The sequence below is a fragment of the Hyperolius riggenbachi genome, chromosome 6, assembly GCF_040937935.1.
Source record: "Hyperolius riggenbachi isolate aHypRig1 chromosome 6, aHypRig1.pri, whole genome shotgun sequence".
Classification (NCBI taxonomy): Eukaryota; Metazoa; Chordata; class Amphibia; order Anura; family Hyperoliidae; genus Hyperolius; species Hyperolius riggenbachi.
In genome coordinates, this window is record NC_090651.1 from 209,161,932 (window position 1) to 209,172,689 (window position 10,758).

General features: G+C 50.2%; 1 long non-coding RNA gene across 1 annotated transcript in view; it reads right to left on the bottom strand.

The window, feature by feature from the left end:
• Positions 1 to 9,842, bottom strand: part of LOC137522640 (uncharacterized) — a 61,811-nt gene extending 51,969 nt beyond the window's left edge. Inside the window, exon 1 of the long non-coding RNA XR_011022371.1 lies at positions 9,807 to 9,842. This is a non-coding gene — a long non-coding RNA (uncharacterized lncRNA). The remainder of the gene's footprint in view (positions 1 to 9,806) is intronic.
• Between the last annotated feature and the right edge of the window lie 916 nt (positions 9,843 to 10,758).

Here is a 10,758-nt window from a genome sequence, read left to right on the forward strand (position 1 = left end):
CAAAATCCGGGCGAACCCGAACAGTGGCGAACACTGTTCGCCCATCACTAATGGTGACCCAGAACTCATTGGAGTGTGTGAGGGACTACAATGGTCCTAAAAGCCCCCTTACTAAGATGTTAAGAAAAACAAAAGTTTGCTTTCTTCAAACAGAAAGAATTTGCGATAATTCAGGTTGGAGTGAGCTTGAGATGTCTCCCAGTGCAACACTGCTGAATATATGCAAATTAACCTTTCTACCCTTAGAAGCTAAACACACCTCCAGTGTAATAGTGTAAGAATGGCTGCAGTTTACATTTTCCAGTGAAATTTGTATTTGTCTCTTTTTGGTTATGGGAATAAAAAGTATCCTATACTTTATTCCAGGTAGTGTACTATGTGTGTGCCAAATTTCATTCAAATCCGTTCAGCCGTTTTTGCGTGATCGAGTAACAAACATCCAAACATCCGAACTTTCCCATTTATTATATTAGTAGGATACAGTATGTATGAAGAAGCTTTCATTGGGACCTTTGGATGGCCAGTAATGCTGTTTCCCTTTAATGGAGCTATGTGTAGCTGCAGTAGCAGCTGACTGCAGCTCTAAAGGTGTTATAGCCTGCAGAATTTGAGCTTACATTACCACTTCATGGTAATCATGACAGCACTGAGCCGAGAAGCTGTAATTAGAGTGGGGCCGAACCTCCGATTTTCGGTTCGCGAACCGGGTTCGCGAATTTCCGCGGAAGGTTCGGTTCGCGTAAAAGTTCGCGAACCGCAATAGACTTCAATGGGGATGCGAACTTTGAAAAAAAAAAAATTATGCTGGCCACAAAAGTGATGGAAAAGATGTTTCAAGGGGTCTAACACCTGGACCCCCAGGTGGAGGAGTGGGATACATGCCAAAAATCCCCGGGAAAAATCTGGATTTGACGCAAAGCAGCGTCAAAGGCCTAAAGTGCTTTAAAACATCTTGCATGTGTATACATCAATCAGGGAGTGTAATTAAGGTACTGCTTCACACTGACACACCAAACTCACCGGGTAACGCACCGCAAACAGCTGTTTGTGTAGTGACGGCCGTGCTGGACTGGTGCGCACCATGGCGAGAGTGCAGGTTTTGGTGGCTTTACAGCCCATATGGTCGCCTGGCTGATGTAGGTGAATGACAGAACAGTGACTGTCCAGCTGATCAAATTTGGTCTGACCACAATGAGGCAACGACCTTATTATCGTGGGTGTGCCCCCCGAGACACTCATCTAGGCGCCGGTCATTGCTTCATTGTGATACGCAAGCCCCTTCACCACGGCAAGGTAATGATCACGAAGGGGAATGGGCGCATGTACATGCCTTTTCTTTTCTTGTTGCAGCTGCCCGCAGTGCAGCCAGAAAAATTAGGCAGTCATGTACACGCACCAGAAAAATTATTACAGCGGCCGCTGCTAGCAGCGGCCTAAAAAATTCAGCAATCCGCCTGGAGTCCCGGACCCTGTTGGTGGTGGCGGAGAAGGTAGTCAAGCGGCCTGCAGGCAGACATGCTGTGTGGAGGGACTGGGAGCGACTTAGTCTTCTTGGGGCAGGCCAGGCAGCCAGTCACACGGCGTGCAGGCAGAGATGCTGTGTGTGCGGGGACTGACTTAGTCTTGGGGCGGGCAGCAGCCCTCCGGGATCCATGCCTCATTTATTTTGATAAAGGTGAGGTACTTAACAGTTTTGTGACTTAGGCGACTTCTCTTCTCAGTGACAATGCCTCCAGCTGCGCTGAAGGTCCTTTCTGACAGGACGCTTGCGGCAGGGCAGGAGAGAAGTTGGATGGCAAATTGGGACAGCTCTGGACACAGGTCAAGCCTGCGCACCCAGTAGTTCAAGGGTTCCTCATCGCTGTTCACAGCAGTGTCTACATCCACACTTAAGGCCAGGTAGTCAGCTACCTGCCGTTCCAGGCGTTGGTGGAGGGTGGATCCGGAAGGGCTACGGCGAGGCGTTGGACGAAAGAACTTCTGCATGTCCGACATCACCATGAGATCGCTGGAGCGTCCTGTCTTTGACTGCGTGGACACGGGAGGAGGATTAGTGGCAGTGGTACCTTGCTGGCGTTGTGCTGTCACATCACCCTTAAAGGCATTGTAAAGCATAGTTGCCAGCTTGTTCTGCATGTGCTGCATCCTTTCCACCTTCAGGTGAGTTGGTAACAGGTCCGTCACTTTGTGCCTGTACCGAGGGTCTAGTAGTGTGGCCACCCAGTACAGCTCATTCCCCTTGAGGTTTTTCATACGGGGGTCCCTCAACAGGCATGACAGCATAAAAGACGACATCTGCACAAAGTCGGATCCAGATGTACCATGCATCTCCTCTTGCTCTTCCTCAGTGACGTCACGTAAGTCAACCTCCTCCCCCCAGCTGCGAACAATACCACGGGAAGGTTGAGCAGCACAAGCCCCCTGCGACGCCTGCTGCGGTTGTTCTCCTGCCGCCGTCCCCTCCTCCTCCTCCCCCAAAGAAACACCTTGCTCATCATCCTCTGAGTCTGACTCATCTTCTGCACACGACTTCTCTTCTTCCTCCTCCTCCCCCCTCTGTGCTGCCGCAGGTGTTGAGGAAACAGCTGGGTCTGATGAAAATTGGTCCCATGCCTGTTCCTGCCGTAACTGTTGCTGGTCACGCTCATTCGCAGCTTCATCCGCCACTCTACGCACAGCACGCTCCAAGAAGTAAGCGTAGGGAATCAAGTCGCTGATGGTGCCTTCACTGCGGCTCACCAGGTTGGTCACCTCCTCAAACGGCCGCATGAGCCTGCATGCATTTCTCATCAGTGTCCAGTTGTCGGGCCAGAACATCCCCATCTTCCCAGACTGTTTCATTCTACTGTAGTTGTAGAGGTACTGGGTGACGGCTTTCTTCTGTTCTAGCAGGCGGGAGAACATGAGCAGGGTCGAATTCCAGCGAGTCGGGCTATCGCAAATCAGGCGTCTCACCAGCAAGTTGTTTTTCCGCTGAATTTCCGCAAAGCGTGCCATGGCTGTGTAAGACCGCCTCAAATGCCCACAGAACTTCCTGGCCTGCTTCAGGACATCCGCTAAGTCAGGGTACTTTGACACAAATCTTTGAACAACTAGATTCATGACATGTGCCATGCAGGGTATGTGTGTCAGCTTCCCCATATGCAAAGCGGCAAGCAGATTGCTGCCGTTGTCGCACACCCCGTTGCCTATCTCCAGGTGGTGCGGGGTCAGCCACTCATCCACCTGTTTCTTAAGAGCAGCCAAGAGAGCTGCTCCAGTGTGACTCTCCGCTTTGAGGCAAGACATGTCTAAGATGGCGTGACACCGTCGTACCTGGCATGCAGCATAGGCCCTGCGGAGCTGGGGCTGTGTAGCTGGAGAGGAGAACTGCCACTCAGCCAAGGAGGAGGAGGACAGCGAAGAGCATGTAGCAGGGGGAGAGGAGGTGGCAGGAGGCCTGCCTGCAAGCCGTGGAGGTGTCACAATTTGGTCCGCTGCGCCCTGCTTGCCATCGTTCACCAGGTTGACCCAATGGGCTGTGTATGTAATGTAGCGGCTCTGCCCGTGCTTGGCAGACCAGGCATCCGTGGTCAGGTGTACCCTTGACCCAACGCTCTTCGCAAGAGATGACACCACTTGCCTCTCAACTTCACGGTGCAGTTGGGGTATGGCCTTTCTAGAAAAATAAGTGCGGCCTGGAATCTTCCACTGCGGTGTCCCGATGGCCACAAATTTACGGAAGGCCTTAGAGTCCACAAGCCGGTATGGTAACAGCTGGCGAGCTAACAGTTCCGCCACGCCAGCTGTCAGACACCGGGCAAGGGGGTGACTGGCCGAAATTGGCTTCTTCCGCTCAAACATTTCCTTCACGGACACCTGACTGCTGCTGTGGGCAGAGGAGCAGGAAGCGCTCAAGGGCAGAGGCGGAGTGGAGGAGGGTGCCTGTGAAGGTGCAAGGGAGAAAACGGCAGAAGCAGATGATGCACCTGAATGAGGAAGAGGAGAAGGAGGGTGACTTTTCTTTTGTGTGCTGCTGCTGCTTTTGCTCAGGTGGCCATCCCATTGCTGTTTGTGCCTTTTCTCCAGGTGCCTTCGTAAGGCACTTGTCCCTACGTGAGTGTTGGCCTTTCCACGGCTCAATTTTTGTTGGCAGAGCGAACAGATGGCTTTGGTCCGATCTGAGGCACACACATTAAAAAATTTCCACACCGCTGAGCCGCCCTGGGATGTGGGCACTATGGGGGCCTCAGCTGCTGATGCTGAAGGGCAATTTGGCTGGCTGTACATAGGTGGCGATACATGGTGCCGGACACTGCCACCAGCTGTTTCTGACGAAGAGCTGCCCCAGCTTCTTTCAGAAACTTCTCTCCTACTACTACTCTCTGACTCCCCCTCTGAACTGTCCCCCTCTTCATCTCCTCTATTGGGAACATACAGAGGATCCGTATCATCGTCATCATCGTAATCATCCTGCCCAGCTTCGCTTGCCTCAGAAAAATCCAAACATGCACCATCAGTAGGTCCTTCATCCTCCTTACACGTTACATCCATAGTGTTGCTGCGTAACTCAGACATATGAGCTGGTGAAAATTCATCTGGCTGTAACAACAATGGCTGTGCATCAGTGATTTCACCACTAAATAATTCTTGCGAAGTGTCAAATGCAGCGTAAGTGGTGCTAGTAGTAGCGCTGGTGGCTGAGCAAGATGAGGTGTTCTGTGTCGCTAAATACTCAACCACATCCTGACAATCTTGGGAGGTGATGGGACGTGCCTTCTTCCGAGCACTGTACTGTGGGCCAGGTCCACACGAAATTACATTTACACGACCTCGCACAGACCTGCCGGGTGGCCTTCCTCTGGCTCTGGCACTACCTCTTCCTCTACCTGTTTTGTCCATATGGGGTATGCACGGAGTAGTATATCACACTGCGTGCACTCACGTAGGTAGGTGGGTTCACTTAACTGCACAGGTATGCGCACTGATGCGGTGGGTTCACTGAACAGAACAGGTATGCAGTGGCGGGTTCACTGAACAGAACAGGTATGCAGTGGTGGGTTCACTGAACAGCTATGCAGTGGCGGGTTCACTGAACACAACAGGTATGCAGTGGCGGGTTCACAGAACAGGTATGCAGTGGCAGGTTCACTGAACAGGTATACAGTGGCGGGTTCACTGAACACAACAGGTATGCAGTGGCGGGTTCACAGAACAGGTATGCAGTGGCGGGTTCACTGAACAGTACAGGTATGCAGTGGCGGGTTCACTGAACAGAACAGGTATGCAGTGGCGGGTTCACTGAACAGAACAGGTATACAGTGGCGGGTTCACTGAACACAACAGGTATGCAGTGGCGGGTTAACTGAACAGAACAGGTATGCAGTGGCGGGTTCACTGAACAGTACAGGTATGCAGTGTCGGGTTCACTGAACAGAACAGGTATACAGTGGCGGGTTCACTGAACACAACAGGTATGCAGTGGCGGGTTAACTGAACAGGTATACAGTGGCGGGTTCACTGAACAGAACAGGTATGCAGTGGCGGGTTCACTGAACAGAACAGGTATGCAGTGGTGGGTTCACTGAACAGAACAGGTATGCAGTGGTGGGTTCACTGAACACAACAGGTATGCAGTGGCGGGTTAACTGAACAGGTATACAGTGGCGGGTTCACTGAACAGAACAGGTATACAGTGGCAGGTTCACTGAACAGAACAGGTATGCAGTGGCGGGTTCACTGAACAGAACAGGTATACAGTGGCAGGTTCACTGAACAGAACAGGTATACAGTGGTGGGTTCACTGAACACAACAGGTATGCAGTGGCGGGTTAACTGAACAGAACAGGTATACAGTGGCAGGTTCACTGAACAGTACAGGTATGCAGTGGCGGGTTCACTGAACAGAACAGGTATACAGTGGCGGGTTCACTGAACACAACAGGTATGCAGTGGCGGGTTAACTGAACAGGTATACAGTGGCGGGTTCACTGAACAGAACAGGTATGCAGTGGCGGGTTCACTGAACAGAACAGGTATGCAGTGGCGGGTTCACTGAACAGAACAGGTATGCAGTGGTGGGTTCACTGAACACAACAGGTATGCAGTGGCAGGTTAACTGAACAGGTATACAGTGGCGGGTTCACTGAACAGAACAGGTATACAGTGGCAGGTTCTCTGAACAGAACAGGTATGCAGTGGCGGGTTCACTGAACAGAACAGGTATACAGTGGTAGGTTCACTGAACAGAACAGGTATACAGTGGCGAGTTCACTGAACGCAAGAGGTATGCAGTGGCGGGTTAACTGAACAGGTATACAGTGGCGGGTTCACTGAACAGAACAGGTATGCAGTGGCGGGTTCACTGAACAGAACAGGTATACAGTGGCAAGTTCACTGAACAGGTATACAGTGGTGGGTTCACTGAACAGAACAGGTATGCAGTGGCAGGTTCACTGAACAGGTATACAGTGGCGGGTTCACTGAACAGAACAGGTATGCAGTGGCGGGTTCACTGAACAGAACAGGTATACAGTGGCAAGTTCACTGAACAGGTATACAGTGGTGGGTTCACTGAACAGAACAGGTATGCAGTGGCAGGTTCACTGAACAGGTATACAGTGGCGGGTTCACTGAACAGAACAGGTATACAGTGGCAGGTTCACTGAACAGAACAGGTATACAGTGGCGGGTTCACTGAACAGAACAGGTATGCAGTGGCAGGTTCACTGAACAGGTATACAGTGGCGGGTTCACTGAACAGAACAGGTATACAGTGGCAGGTTCACTGAACAGAACAGGTATACAGTGGCGGGTTCACTGAACAGAACAGGTATGCAGTGGCGGGTTCACTGAACAGTACAGGTATGCAGTGGCAGGTTCACTGAACAGGTATGCAGTGGTGGGTTCACTGAACAGGTATGCAGTGGTGGGTTCACAGAACAGGTATGCAGTGGCGGGTTCACTGAACAGGTATGCAGTGGTGGGTTCACTGAACAGGTATGCAGTGGTGGGTTCACTGAACAAGTATGCAGTGGTGGGTTCACAGTACAGGTATGCAGTGGTGGGTTCACAGAACAGGTATGCAGTGGTGGGTTCACTGAACAGGTATGCAGTGGTGGGTTCACAGTACAGGTATGCAGTGGTGGGTTCACAGAACAGGTATGCAGCCAGGAACAAGCTAAGCCTAACTAATCTTTCCCTATGAGAGACAGTCTGCAGCAGCTCGCCCTACTCTCACTAACGCAGGCACACGAGTGAGCTTAATGGCCGCCGCTGCCTGCCTTTTATTAGGGGGGGAGTGGCTCCAGGGGCTAGTGTAGCCTAATTGGCTACATTGGGCCTGCTGACTGTGATGTAGAGGGTCAAAGTTGACCCTCATGGTGCATTATGGGGCGAACCGAACTTCCGCAAAACTTCGCCTGCGGGACGCGAACGCGAACCACTGAAGTTCGCATGGAACCGTTCGCAGGCGAACCGTTCGGCCCAACTCTAGCTGTAATATGTGCAATCCCTTGGCTCAGTTGTATGTCATGGTAACTATAATACTTCTTGCCGAGTGACAACTCCAGGGATGTGTTCCTGAGCCTCCTGGTAATTCTTATTGATCTGCTGATGATAATCACTTATTTTTTTAACGAGTTACAGTGTTTTGTTTCTACAAAAATTCCACATAACATGGTACAGAAACATGGTACAGAAACTTTTTTGCTACTACAAAAATACCAAAAATTGTCACTGAAAGTAAACCAGTCACCAAAATAAAGAAAGGTCTGCACTGTCACTTGTTAAATTTAATAAAGCCTACGTATGTGCTACTTATTTTATTGCCACCATCTGGTGTCCAAACACTAGTAGGTAAATACATTTTTAAATAAAATTTTAAATCCTGCTTTTTTTTGTCCTGCCTGAACATCATTTATCATTTTAAGTCTTGCTTTGCTGCCATTTGAAAATATGTCTTCCCGCCGAATTTAACGTTTAATAGCAAAGCCCCCTTAAAAGCTAGAAACACCAAATTTTCAGGTTATGTTAAGAAGAACAGTGGTAACAAGAGGAAAAAAAGAATTTTTAAATGCGTAAATGACAGTTCTTAGGAAAACAATTCCCGCTGACTTTAGTAGTTAATAGCAAAGGCCCCTTACATCCTAGCAATACCAAATTTGCAGGAGATGTTAACTACCTTAGGACCGCTCACGCCCATGGGTGTGGCCGCGGCGGAAGCCCCAGGACTGCCTAATGCCGATTGGCGTCAAGTCCTGGGGCTGCAGTTTGCGCGCGCATCTCCTGCTTGGGGTCGGAGCTCCGCCCCGCCTTCAGTCTCCGAGCGGCGATCGCCGCTCGGTAGACTGTTAGATGGCATAATCGGCATCTATTTACATCTACAGCGCTGCGATCGGCAGCAGCGCTGTACTGGGGAGGGTAATAGGTGTGGGAGGCACGGAGGACAGCGGGAGACGGCGGTATAGCGTCCACATAGGGCACGCTCTCAGCTATACTTTGTATAGCTGAGAGCTGTGTGTGGCGGCGGGCGGCAGAGATCTTCAATCAACTTCAGAAGATCACAAGATAGAGGATATTGGCGTGGGACCTTTTCCGAGGATATTGGAGTGGGAACATTTTCTTAAAGGTACAGGTAAGTATTTAATTAAGATTATTAAATTATTTTTCTTGTGGTTGTATTTTTATTTCATTTAACCCTTTGTGGAAATGTGTAAGGGGTAATTTGTACCCCTATACTCATTTCTCCTGGGAGGGGGGGTGGGCATCTGGGGGTCCCCTTCTTAAAGGGGACTGCCAGATGCCGCTATGAACCCCCCCAGGGAGTTGTCGCGCCCACCTCCTCCTGGGGCACCGGTGGGGAAGAGCCCCTTGTCTCTTTGTGCATTCTTGATGTAAAAGAGCAAGGGTCCATGGATTGGACAGGGGCTCTGGGGGGGGGGGGGGGGGTGCGAAGGCTTGGCCTCCCCTCCCCCCGGAGCCCCAGCATACCATGGACCATGCAGGCTTGTATAGCTCAGGGTGCGAAGCCCCACTCGGACGGGGCTCTGCATTCTGGCTATCCCAGCCTGCATGGGTGACGAGGGGCTTAAGAGGCTCAGGAGGGGGGCACCACATCTTTTTTTTTTGGTGGGAAATTAAAAAAAAAAACGACGTGGTGTCCCCCCTCCCGGGCCTCTTTAACTCCTCGTCGCCCATGCAGGCTGGGATAGCCAGAATGCGGAGCCCTGGCCGAGTGGGGCTTCCCACCCTGAGCTATACCAGCCCGCATGGTCCATGGTATGAGGGGGCTCCAGGAGGAGGGGTGGCCAAGCCTTCCCCTCCCCCTGGAGCCCTTGTCCAATCCATGGACAAGGGGCTCTTCCCCACCTCCGGTGCCCCAGGAGGAGGTGGGGGCGATAACTCCCTGGGGGGGTTTCATGGTGGCATCTGGGAGTCCCCTTTAAGAAGGGGGCCCCAGATGCCCATCCCCCTCCCATTTAACTCTTCCACAAAGAGTTAAATGAAATAAAAACACAACCACGAAAAATGTCCTTTATGAATCTTAATTAACAGTGTACCTGTAACTTTAAGAAAAAGTTCCCACGCCAATATCCTCGGAAAAGGCACTGGCCCGGAATGAACTGAATGACTTCATCTTCATCTCATTTTGGTATGGAGCCCAAATGGTTTACATACCATGCTTATCCAATGGGCTAGTTTAGCTGGCAGTTAAAAGGGACACTAAGCGAATATACAAAACTAGTAAAAAGGCGAGCCAGTTAAACAGGTGCTGGGCCACGGCGGCTAGTTCTCTGGTGATGTGCACAGAGGTGCATCCCACTCACCTGTCCCCCACTGCTGTCTGAAGTATATGTACACAGGAAGGTGTTGCTTGCTTGGCAGTTGGAAAAAGCTGTTACATCCCACATGCAATGAGGTTCACAGACAGCAAACTGTCAGGCCTGGAAGCCCTGGACACAGGGACACTGGAGGACTCAGGGACACAGGGGTTTTATTATATAGGATGTCAATTTACTGCGCTGGGCAGCAGATATGGACCGCCACAAAATGCTGCATACCTAAAGTGCCATTCACTATGGGAATATGCTGCCCATCACTTCCCTAGAATGCCTTTCAAATGGCAGAGACATACCTTGGGAAGGGGATGCCAAGCTAATCGTATGTCATAGCTCCCAACTGTCCCTTTTTTGGAGGGACAGCCCCTCTTTGGGAGCAGTGTCCCTCTGTCCTTCTTTCCTCCTCATTTGTCCCTCTTTCAGGACTTTGTCCCTTTTTCTGTGTAAATATATATATTTCTCTACTAAAAAAATGTGTTTGTTTGACACTAAACTTTATTCCGATCCTTTAAATGGATCTATTTCTTACTTTCATAGATTGATATGAAGGAAAATGAACCAGGATAGAAAGGACCAGTGTGGTTTGAAATATAAAACAACATATTTTTCTTATGAAGTCTTTATGGTATGCGTGACTAGGGGTGTAATGGGGAGTGATCATGGGGGTGGCAGGGGAGTGGCTTAAATGTCCCTCTTTCTCATCTTAAAAAGTTGGGAGGTATGCTATGTGAATACAGCCTTGCATTTTTATTTTTTTTACTGAAGTGCTTCACTGGTGTTCTTTTTGGGTCTTTCCTGATCCCTACGTGTAATAAAAAAAAATCTAAAAAAATTCTGCTTCCTTTCTTCAAGGGAATACATTAGCATACTAATGCACATTCCAGGGAGTGGTATTCCATCTCTTGCTGGGATTTGTTATTTACATGATGGAAGAAGCAGT